Source organism: Lynx rufus, unplaced genomic scaffold (assembly GCF_022079265.1).
Source record: "Lynx rufus isolate CCGP_SWC_20201006 ecotype Redwood Valley unplaced genomic scaffold, mLynRuf1.p SCAF_1, whole genome shotgun sequence".
NCBI classification, from domain to species: Eukaryota; Metazoa; Chordata; class Mammalia; order Carnivora; family Felidae; genus Lynx; species Lynx rufus.
Window position 1 is genome coordinate 89,820,240 of NW_025814823.1, and position 12,401 is coordinate 89,832,640.

The window sequence follows — 12,401 nt, forward strand, 5'->3', positions numbered from 1 at the left end:
CATAACAATAAATACTAATTTAACCTGTTTTCTGTTCCAAGACATGTAATAAGACATGTAAAATGTCACATAAACACAACAATTCGATGCTTTTTTAAAATATGAAAACACTCTGGAATTTTAAATCGATAGTAATTATGGCAGGCCTAGCACACCCTGTACCTTACCTTCTGTTTCTTCCAGGTGTATTAGTTGAATTCTACACATGAGAAACATGTGACTCTCTGTAACTGAAATCAGCTACTTCCCGCGGACTACATTCTTAAGTCTTTTTTTAGAACTTCAAGTCAGTTAAGGCACAGCTCCATCTCACTTTAAACCCCAATCATCCTGACTCTCAATGTCATCACATTTGTCTTCTTTTTCTATCCAGATTTCCAGCACGATTGATGGGCCAATTAAAAGTTTACACAGATGATAAGCCTCATTCAGGAGCTGTCCTTAGTGGCAAAACTATCACCCTGTCTATCACTAGTGCCCTGTGGCAAGCCAAGCATAAAAAAACCTTTGCAAGAAGACTACTCTTATCTAAAATGCAAAACTTAAATCCAAACTGTGAGATCTGTTGAGTTCAAGGCTACTGTTATAAACAGCCAAAGATACAGCAGGTATCTTACATTTCATGATTATCTCTCAAAACAGGTTTCTGAATTGCATAGGGGAGATAATAGAAAAAAACAAGGCACCAAAAAGATCTTACTAAAAAGTGAAATTGTCATCTTGGTCTTCCAACCTGCCCTTCCTCTATGATCCCCACACTAGCTTTCCAAGCCAGAAACAGGAGTATTATCCTTAACTCCTTCCTATCCAATCCCAGCCTTCATATCCAGTTCCCTAGTTCTAGTCCACTTGACCTCCTAAATCTTCGTCTCACCCAATCTGTCTCAACCTCCCAGGCTCTTCCCTGAGATACGAGCTAATGCAACAGTCTCAGACCCACGTTCTTCTGCTGCACCCCAACTTGAATGCAGCCTTAGACACTATCCAAAGTGACTTCCTAAAAACACAAGTACTTAACTCATGCTCCTAAAACCACATCTCCTTCATCTTTGTACCCACGGACTGACAGTGCACCTGACACAAAGGAGGCTCAAATATGAGTTGAATTAAACAGAGGAAACCCAGGCTCATCTACAAAACAGGCCCCTGTGTGCCTCTCCAGTCATATCCAATTCCCACTTACCTCTCACAAACCTCTGTGCTTTACCATATGCTATCGCTCCTGCCTGAAATGCCATCTCTCCCTCTCCTCCAGATACCTTAAGGAACTCTGGTCATCTTCAAATGCCAAATCAGATATCCGACTTCAAACAGGTCCTTCCTTCCCTATCCCTCCTCCCAAACACAGAGCTTATCATTCCCTGCTTTGAGCTTTTCCGAACCTTGAAGATTTTTTCTATAAGAGTATCTTTAACCACACCTGACTTTTTCTTTTATGTCTCACTCACCTACTCTAATATAGCTCCTTGCACTTCTATTTTTAATATTTTTTCTCTTCAGAGCCTGGCAAATAGTAAGTGCCTGGTGAATAATTATAAGAATTCAAGGAGAGAAGCTGTGATAGTTAAAAAAAAAAAAAAAAAAAAAGAGAGCAAACATTTGTAAGAGACAAGTGTGCTAACAGAAGCAGGGCCCATTTTACCAGCAATAAGAAAAACTAACATCTATACTTCTAACCTTGAAAGCAAAATCTAGAAAAACCAGACAGAAAGGACCAAAAACCGAGAGTACTGGTTCTAGGACAAGAATCAAGGGGAAAAACTTAAAGATTAAACTGTATAAACATAATCTTAGTGACATGCCCTAGCAGATTAAGAGCAAACCTCAAACAGATGGGGGTAACGGCAAAACTGTGTTGCACTGCCCATCTGCCACACTCTGCACTTGGCAGTAACAGCCAATGTTATCTGAGCACTCACCTCGTGACAGGCCTATCAGGCCCTTCACATACATGGTCTCATTTAACCCTTCAGGACTCCTGTAAGTAAATACTACTATTCTCCTTACAAACAGAAGGGAAGGTCCAGAGAATGAGTAACTTGCCCGAGGTCACAGAGATGCCAGTGGCACAACTATGATTTTAACCCAAGTCTGATCCACAAGTCTGTGCTCTATCTAACCACTATGCAGTCATTTACTTTTATTACTCTCAACTCAATTCTCAAAGCAGCCCATGAGTTAGATAATATCGCATTGTATTTTAGACGAAGACACAAGGGTTTAAATCATTTGCCAAGGTCATACATGCTTGTTAAGTAGTAGAGCTGGGGGGGCAGGGGGAGGGGTTGAACCTAGGACAATCTAGCTCTTCACACAACTCTAGAATTCTGGCACTGATAAAGCCAAGATCTCATGTTCATTCCTCAAATATTGTGTGGTTGAAACCATCAGCCCTCCAGTTTCCTTCACAGATGTATCATCTTTCCAAGCTACTCCCCACCTGCCTTCTCTACTCCCAACCTCTGCCTAATACTCTAAGACAGCAGATCTCAAACACTATCGCCTCAGAATGCTTACATACTTTTAAAAACTCACAAATACCCCCAAAGAGCTTTCATTTATGTAGGTTATACCTATCAACATTTGTCATCCTAGAAATTAGAACTAAGAAAATTTTAATATGTATTAACTTGTTAAATATACAACCATCCCATGTTAAAACATTTTTATGAAAAGGAACTATTTTTGAAAACAAAGTAAAATTTTGTGAGAAGAATGACACTGTCTTGCATTTTTGCATGTCTCTTTAATGTCTGACATACTAGAAGACAGCTGGATTCGCATATCTGCTCCGAAGTCAATCTGATCAGATCCCACACATCATTTTTTTTAGCTTCTGGAAAACTCCACTGTACACTCATTAAGAGATTAAGAACGAAAAAGACAAATAACATCTTAGTAATATTTTTAAGAACTTAAGGTTTCTGTAGCCACCTCCCCCTCCTCCTAAAATCTCACACACAATTTCCTTAAATCCTTTTTCAAGCAGTACAAAAATAAGTTCCAGTCCAAATTGGTTTAAAATTTCCAATCAGTAAAAGACCTTGGTGAAAATGGAGTGATTTTTAAATTATGGTAAAATATTCCTCCAAAACATAGAGCTGAACAGCAGATGTAGCAGTCAAAACCACGCTCTAACAGGAAAAGATCGGCATACCCATCTGCATCCGCAGTGCCCAGCCCGTAACAGACAGCCTGCAACAGCCTGTTACCAGACTCCTGTCACAACGCAATTCTAACTGTGTGCATGGGCCCAATCACACACGAGTGAGTATAAAATATAGTCAGAGAAGCAGAGAGAGAAGTTTCCTGTGCAACAACCATAGGAAACTACCAATTTGAAAGGTCAAAAATGGTTCAGGGGGCACAGCTCAGTTGGTTGGGCATCCGAATTCAACTCAGGTCATGATCTTGTGGTTTGTGAGTTGTTTATGAGTTTGAGCCCCAGATCAGGCTTGTTGCTGTTGGCGCAGAGCCCACATCAGATCCTCTGTCCCCCCCCCTCTGTCCCTATCCCACTTGCGCTCTCTTACTTAAAAAAATAAGTAAATATATTTTTAAAAATGGTTGAAATACTAGCAATTTCAGTCAATCCAATAAATTAACTCAAAACACGACTATGAAAATACAGCAAATACAGGTTAGGTTAGATTTTTATTTTCTATATTTGAAGTTAAAGTACAACATACTAAGACAAGTAAGATTTGCCATCTAATCAGCAAAAGCTAAGTAAGTACCCACTAATAAGCAGGGTAAATAAGTCAAAACCTCACCAAGATCAAAACAGCAAGGTAAGGGGGGCCACCAATCCTAAATCTGCTCCTTAGCATGAGATAAGCTGTAAACAACCATCTCATTTACAGCTTCAGCACCAAATGATGGATGCCAACAGAAATCTCTTCATTTCCTTCTTATCTTTTGTCAGATTTTCCATAATCTATTTGCTGCTCTCTCTCTTACAATAACTCATGATAGTCTAGCTACCACCAACTAGTGGTGATTTTGGCCTTTGAGGCATTCAACATTTATTCTAATTCATATATCCAATCACTTAGGAGGTTTTAATATCCTGGCCATGTTTTAACGCACTAGTCCTTTTTTCCCCTACAAGAAAATTATTCATGAAATGCTGACCTTACAAATCATCAATAATAACACTACAATATTGCTCTGAAGCTACCTAGTGATGTTTCAGAAGATTTGGAAAGAAATCTTAAGCAACTCTGTTGAAATGGAGTTCCATTATGCACTGCTTTCTGACCACATAAGTGACTGCCTTTTCCTAAAACAATGAAATGCTTTAAAACTGGATTTTTGGCCAGCATGAATAGTATTCTTATGTGGACTCTCATGAAGTTTTTGATCCATAACCTAAGAGGATCACAAATATTAAGAATCTGCCAGGTAGTTTCATTCTATCAATACGATCAGCCACCAATGTAAATGGTTATAAATTTGGGGCAGCAATTGGGTCTCCCTATATCATCAAATGTATATCAAAGGTCCATTCTAAGCCACAGCACCATGAGACTGTGTTAGGACGGAAGTGGGGGATGTACAGTGAAATTACTACAAACTAGAGGGGCGCCTGGGTGGCTCAGCCAGTTGAGCATCTGACTCTTGATCTCAACTCAGGTTGAGACCAATGTCATGGTCCTGAGACACAGCCCCACATCAGGCCTGCTTAAGATATTCTCTCTCTTGGGGCGCCTGGGTGGTTCAGTCAGTTAGGCGTCCAACTTTGACTCAGGTCATGATCTCGCGGTCCGTGAGTTCGAGCCCCGCATCAGGCTGTGTGCTGACAGCTCAGAGCCCGGAGCCTGCCTCAGATTCTGTGTCTCCATCTCTCTCTGACCCTCCCCCGTTCATGCTCTGTCTCTGTCTCAAAAATAAACGTTAAAAAGAAAATTAAAAAAAAAAAAAAAAGATATTCTCTTTCTCTCCCTCTGCCCCTCCCCTGTTCACTTGCACTCTCAAAAAAAAAAAAACAAAAACAAAAACAAAAACAAAAACACACAAACTAGAGTCAAACAGACCGATATCAAGAAAGATATGTTTACATTCATCTTTAAGGCTAAAGCTTCCTCATTTATAAAATGATATCTACCTCACAATTTTGGTATGAGGATTAAATAAAATAACACATGTAAAGCACAATGCGTACCACATCATTAGCATTCAACAAAGCTCCTTCTTTCTTTGACTGCAAATCCCTAAGTCTGAATATCTCTAGTCTCCCTAAAATTAGAAACCAAATGATAATTCTTCAGATGTCCCAAATAAAGTACAGTTTTCATTTTCAACAATTTTAGATGAAAATATACAAAAGAAGCTTTCAGTCCACAAAACATGGCAGTTAGCTTCATCAGATACTGCTTTATGATGCTGTGGTGTTTGCATACAACCATACACAATCTTAAGGAAGAAAAAAAAATTGCCCCCCAAAAAGCTGAATGCAAGAAATATTTTTGACTTAACTTGAATAAATCTTCATTTCTGTTTGGTCTTAATTAGCAAGGACTCCTCCAATATCCTTTTTCATCTATCTTGCCACACCACCCCACTCAAAATCTGCCTAGTTAAAAAAAATCTATATGGGACAGCTAGATGTATCCAGAGAATCACCTGTAATACTCCTTTTAGATACAAAGATCACTGTCTAATTTTTGTTTTGTTAGATCTCCATATGCTTACTTTGTAAGGTATATATGTGTAGCAAATAACTTTGAAAGAAAATGACTATGCCTTCTTTGCTACTATTCTACATTTAAAAGTACATCAAACATTTAACTCAACTGCAGACTGTTGAGCACAGGACAAATACAAATCTAGCAAGGGAATATGAAGAGTAAATTTTAGGCTTTCAGTAACTGAAGACTGAAAGTTCTAATATTATGATTTCACATCAGGTCCACCTCCAATGAGGAAATTTTTCCTTTGCTTTTTAAATCACATAAAATTCCACAAAGAAAAAGCTTTATGTGATCCAATAAAAAGTTCATCATTTCAGCTAATATATCAGGGAAAAGTCTGAAATATAAATATATATAGAAATTTCCTAAGTTTTGGGCTTAAGGAAAACATAAGGTAGGCAACAAATATAGGTGTTTACCTTCAGTCAACCCTGTCCTCTTCTTTATATTACCCCCTTTCCTTCTTTCCCACTCTAAACTTTTCCAAACAGCAGTCTATAACATTTTTCCACCTTAACCTCCCATTTGTCCCCAGCCTAACCTACAGTCTGACTTCCACCTCCCTGGTTCCAGAAAAATTTGCTCTGCTTATATTCACCTAACCGCCAAATCCTATTAAACTATTCTCAGAGCTCATCCTACCCTAAACCTGGCCATCACTTGTCACTGAAAACTCCCTCTTGCTCGGCACTCCTACCTTTCTTGGCATCTGTAATTGTACTCTCTTATTCTCCTACCTCTTTAACCATTTTATTGCCATTGTGTCCAAAATGTAATTTTGGCTGTTCCTAAGGGTTCCCTTGGTCACCTCTTCTTCCTGTCCTATATTATCCTGTGTTTCATTAAGTAAGTTTCACACTTAAGTGTATGCATATTTTTATTCTCTTCAGCAGGAGCCATAATTCTCAACCGATTCTCAAATGGGGACTCTACCTCCCTAAAAAAAGGTAAAAAGCATTTGTTCATACACTCTTCCTGAGTGATCTCCTAACTTCCAATACTAACTATATACTAACCCAGTCTTTAAAATTCCCAACCATTCTCTGGTCCAGATACCTATTAAGACATAGTGCACCTAAATACCCAATGGGCATATGAAAGTCAGATGCAAAAGCAACCTATTCCACTTCCTTTGCCCAAATCTGCTCTTCTTCCTCTACTTCCCCCAAGTTAAATCATACCAAGTTACCCAAGCTAAAAACCTTCTGAGTGGTACTCAATTCCCTATTTTTATAACTCATTGCTTGTCTGTCCCTAATTCTGGTATCTTTCAAATTTATCCTATTCTTGTCCAGCTCCTATGCTGATATCCTTAGCCTCTCACAAGGACTTAAATGAACTCTGACCCCTTTCATCCACTGTCCGTATTTTTACTGTCTCCTGAAAAAAGTGTGTCACACACAATTGCCCCACTACTATCCACTCAACCTCTCAGTGGATCCCCAGGATATACAGACAGAAGTCCCAACACTTTAAGAAAAAGCCTTAGACTATTCACAAACTGTTTCTGGCCACTCCTCCTATCCCTCCCATCCTTGCGTCCTATGTTTCACAGCCAAAGTCGTATGTAACTTGACTTTGCAAATATCATTCCTTCTCCATGAAAAGTCCTACTCAGCCTGGCAAGTGCCTATTCACCCTTCAAAACTCAGCTCAAAGACCTCGGAGATGACTCTATCAAGTTTCCCAAGCAGAATCAGTTGTTCCTTTCTTAGCACTTGCTTTGTATACTCCTTATTACTGTATAACCTGTGAGAGTTTTATTGGTCCATTTGTCTTTACACCCCACTATAAACCCCACTTGGGACAAAAGACCATAAGTCCCATAAGGATAGCAAGTCTATACATGGTGCCTAACATATGGGTGTTTGGGTATTTTTTGAACCGCGTTTCAGTACTATTTTAAAATGCTGTATTCAAGTATAATTAGTTCTGCTTTATTGCTTGTTCTGAAATGTGAGTTTGTTCCAGTGTGATTGATATATTAGGGAATTTAAGCGTAACGCAAAATTCTCATTTGCATGCCATTTCTCATCTGCATCTACCGCACTAAACGAAGGTAGAAAACTGCACCCAGCCAAACTGAGCTGAGCAGAAATACACAAAACACACACATCTTAAACACCCACCCTCCAGACAGTTCTCCATGTGTGTGATACAAGACACACCCACCCACCCACATCTGGTGTTACTAAACATTCCATTTGATTTCAGATAACCTGCCTGCTACCACTTCAAAGTAACAAACAGCAAACATTTTGATGCCCATTTCCACAAGCAAATGAGGTCTTTCTCAATGTAAAGTGCCACATTTACTGGAATATTTAGATACTCCTTAGCCATTTCACATGTGTAAAACTTTGCTACCATTTTCATCAGGTTCCTTTTTCAAAATAAGTCACTACGTTTTTGAGTGTTGGACTCCAATCTCATTTTCCCCCACAAGGCCTGTAGTTTTTACTGCACAATCTTGCATACCATGGTAGCTTTTGGGAACCTGTATGTTGCTACACAGCAGAATAGACTACATAAATTAACAGCTAGCTGTATCATGAGCTCAGAGACTTTAATTTCAATGCTCCAATTGCAGTAAATTACTGGAGAGAAAACTCTGCCCTCCTACAAGTTTCACATACATATGGCCTATGTCCCAATAGACTATTAGGAGAGTTGCAATCTTTAAAAGCTGGTGCCTCCCACTTCTGGTGAGCAGAGAGTTGTTTTTTCCAGCTTAAGCTCTACAGTCTGCCTAAGCAGAACTCAAAAAACAAGTTCTCAGTGCCTGAATTTTCAAGTGTACCATTTTATGGGTTTCATTGTTTTGACTGCTTTTAACTTCTTCCAAAACATCCTGACATTTTGATTTTAAATTACCCAGCATTGTAAAGCAATTGGGCAAACCCTCAAGTCCACTATAAAAGGAACTACAGAACACAACAGACACTATATCCAAATTAAAAAGATTCAGAGTCATTAACTCCACAGTACCTAAAATGTGACTTTTTTTATATATAGGGCCTCCACTCAATCCTCCACACTGATGCCAAAGTGGTCTATAAATCACCTTGCTCCCATACTAAAAATATTTTGGTTCCTTCTTTTGCTACAGGATAAAGATATAAACCTCATTTTTAGTTGAGCAAGCATGGTCCTTCAAAATCTAGGCTGGACACACCTTTGCAGGCCACTCTTCCTGTTCCATTAACACCTCACCATTGGGTCTTAGCCCAACTTTTGGCACCTGAGTGCACCCACCGTTCCCTTCTGTTTGAAATGACCCCTCTCCCCAGTTTGACAAACACCTATTCTGCTGTTATTTTCTGTAAACTGGCCCCACGCCTTCTGCGAATTTATTCTTTCTTCTATTCTCTCATAGCACTTCATGCGCCTATGATAACTAGAGACTGCATGACAAAAACTAGGTAGTATTCATTTTTGAACTCTCAGGGTCCAATACCGTGTCCAGCATGTTTTATTCCTTGACATCCAACTGAAGTTATCCAGAAAATATAAACTGATGACGGAGAGGTAAGGCCAGAGAAGGGTAAGGTTAAGGCAGCCTACACATGGGTCCTCATTCTGGATACAAACAACCTACTCCTTTTCATTACTTGTTCAAAAACCAAAATATGGTGCATTCCATTGTACTTTAACACGCCAGGCTCTGTGTACAGGAAGTTTACAGTTTAATTTATCAAGTATATCTTAATTTCACATGGTGTTTCCTTAATCACACTTGTTGTAAACTGGCTACCTTTGGAAAGTGAGTAGCAGGCAAGGTGAAAGCAAAAAAAAAAAATAAGCCAAAAGTGGAAGCTGAGGATTTGAAAACTGAAATCGGAACCTTTTTCTACATAGCACTGAATTCCATCCACAACAAAAAAACGCAAATAAGTGCTGCAGGCCCACAAATCTAAGTCTTTTCTGCATTAAAATATATATCCTTACTAAACCTATTTGGACTTTTCCAAAATGATAAGCATTTTAAAAGCATAGCTTCCCAATGAGCAAGTATATAGGAAAGTTAGTGGTCCCTCACCCCTCATGGACCAAAGGCTACGGCTGTAATGTTGACCATTTATTCCAGTATGCCTTACATATATTATCCCTTTCCAGTGCACTACGATATGAAAAAGGTTTATGCTTCAGGGCACCTGCGTGGTTCAGTTGGTTAAGCATCCAACTCTTGGTTTCAGCTCAGGTCATGATCTCACGGTTAGTGAGTTCGAGCCCCATATCAGGTCCTGCACTGGCAGTGCAGAGCGGTGCTTGGGATTCTTTCTCAAAATAAATAAATAAACTTAAAAAAAAAAAAAAAGGTTTATGCTTCAAAGAATATAAGAAGGTTAACACAAGTACAGTGGCATGCCTAAGCATGGACCAAAATTCATATTTATAAACCAGTACAGTAGGCAAATTCCTACAATACCTTTATTTGCAGTCAGGACCAAGTTCTATAACCAACTTCATTTCTAGTCAAGAGAAAATAGTCTGAAATTTTCCAATAATTGTAGTTTTGATTTACCAAGATTTAAGAAACCTGAATACACCTACAACCAAAACAGGCATTCAAAAGGGCTTCTTCATCTACATCCCACTGATCAAGACACTTCTGAAACTATGCAAAAATCAACTTTCAGAGAGTGAATCTTCCTGAAAATGTCTGTCTTCTAGCCCATCCTTGTTTTCACTACTTCATTAAGTATCTTGTTCACCTGAGAACTGAACAGACACATCTATCCCAAATAACTTCTACCCATTAAAAAACCTTCTGCCCTCCCCACCAATTACATCACTCTTTGATGTGCTTTCACACTCACACAAAACCTGGTCCTTTCCCTTTAAAAGTACCTTGGGCAAATCACTTTAACCTCTTTAGGTCTCAGTTTCCACATGTAGCTTTACAAATATTTTGTTTAAAGCAAGGTGACTGGGCCAGATCACTGGTCTAAAAATATTAAGCAATTTTAACTCTAAAAGTCATCCCATTCTGAAGACTGTCATAACCGCTCTGACAGCAATTACAAAAGTCTTCAAAACCTCTTGATCAATGACCATATCAACTCTTAGAGCCAACAACACTGTTTTGAAATGGTAAACCCTAGTGATTGTGAAAAACACAAAGTGCTATTAGATGCCATTTTATTTGCCACTTGTTCATATTCCCTCTTTTCCTCTCCAAAATTAAATTTCCAGACACAAGAATGCAAGAAATTCCGCACTAACAATACAATCCTCCTAGAAAATGGTAAGTGCAGGAACTCAAATTCAAGCAGATTATTTAAACAACGTCAGCTTAACACAGTAATTCAAGAAGAGCAAGCAAGATGACTATTCACAATGTTGTCATCTGCAGTAACAGTTAAAGAAAAGGTTACAGGTGTTAGCAGACTCTCTGGAGAAGATGAGAAAGGAAAAAGAGTCAAAAAGTTTACAAAGACAATAACGACTGGTGTTTAAATATAAAAAGGAGGATGAGGTTCGGGGTTACTGGAGAAAACGGCTTCAAGTAATTAACTAGGGCTATCTCCGAGCTCTGAGCAATACTATAAATCTTCAAATCTGGTGCTAAGTGCCTCTTCAACCAGGTCATTGTCACACCTACTCCCTCCCCCCAAATCTGCGTTAAACTGAATTTGAAATACTTTTGGGGTAGAGGGTCAACAGTTGGTTTCCCGCGTTGCGGTAACTGCGAAGTCCCACACTCCACGGCGCACAATCCCACACAGCCACTCCGCCAAAGTTGCCACCCATCCTGGCCAAGAGTCCACAACACCCACCCGCCTCCTCGGGATGACCAGAGTCGGGGTCCCAGGGCCCGGGCGCCGCTCCCCCGCGCCCTGAGCCCCCCAGTCCCCGCCGTCAATCAACGCCCCCCGCCCCCCGGCTGGGCGCGGGGGCGCGGCCTGGGACCCAGCCCGATCGGAGAAAGGCTTTCCCCCCTAAACAGCCGCCAGCTCAGCCAAGCTACGGGCTCGCTACCCACAAAACTCAAGTTGCCCGCGCTAAGACCCCGCGCGCTTCGGTCTCGGGGGCACGACCGAGCGGGGGCCGTGCGCGGCCAGTGCGGGCAGCAGAGCCCGGCCGGGCCTCGGGTCCGTCTCCCTCACCTCTCGGGGTGCGCCGCCTTCCTCCGCCGCTGCCGCCGCCTCCTCCCTGTGAGTGCAGCGCGGTCTGACCTGTGGAACCACCATACCAGTCCCGCCCGCTGCTGCAGCGCCGCCGCCGCCGCCGCTCCTCCGCCGCCTCAGCCGCCGCTCTTTGTTCCCCCTCCGAGCGCCACCGCGTCAGCCGCCCGCCTCAGGCGCCCCGACGGGCCGCCACTATGCCCTCCCGCCCTCTCGGCCCCCGGCCTCGCCCGCCTCGCTGCGCCCACTGCCGCCTTCGCCTCCGCGCCGCCGACGCCGCCGCCACCGACGCCGCCGCCTCCTCCTTCGCGCCCCCCTCGTTTTCATTGAAAGCAAACAAGCATCATGGCGGCGGCCGCCGTCCCCCAGCCAGCGAGCACCCCGACCGCCGCCGCCGCTCCAACATCCCGGCCGCCCATTGGCCGCCGCCGCCGGGCGCGACCATTCGGTGTCCGACGGGGTGGGTCGCTCCCCTCTCGTAGTTTCCCAAGCCCCGCCTTCTCACCCCCCGCGCTGGACAGCGGTGCGCCTGTCCGGCGCGCTCCTAGGCCAGCCCTCCCGCTCCTCTTCCCGCTCTGTT

General features: G+C 41.8%; 1 protein-coding gene across 2 annotated transcripts in view; it reads right to left on the reverse strand.

Moving 5' to 3' along the window:
* The window catches only part of CNOT6 (CCR4-NOT transcription complex subunit 6), a 76,133-nt gene extending 63,937 nt beyond the window's left edge, over positions 1-12,196 (reverse strand). The window contains exon 1 of one of the 2 annotated variants that reach the window (XM_047082771.1): positions 11,804-12,196. The gene's annotated coding sequence lies outside the window, so the exon portion shown is untranslated. The remainder of the gene's footprint in view (positions 1-11,803) is intronic. The other variant, XM_047082764.1, reaches the window with a different exon arrangement.
* Positions 12,197-12,401: the final 205 nt, after the last annotated feature.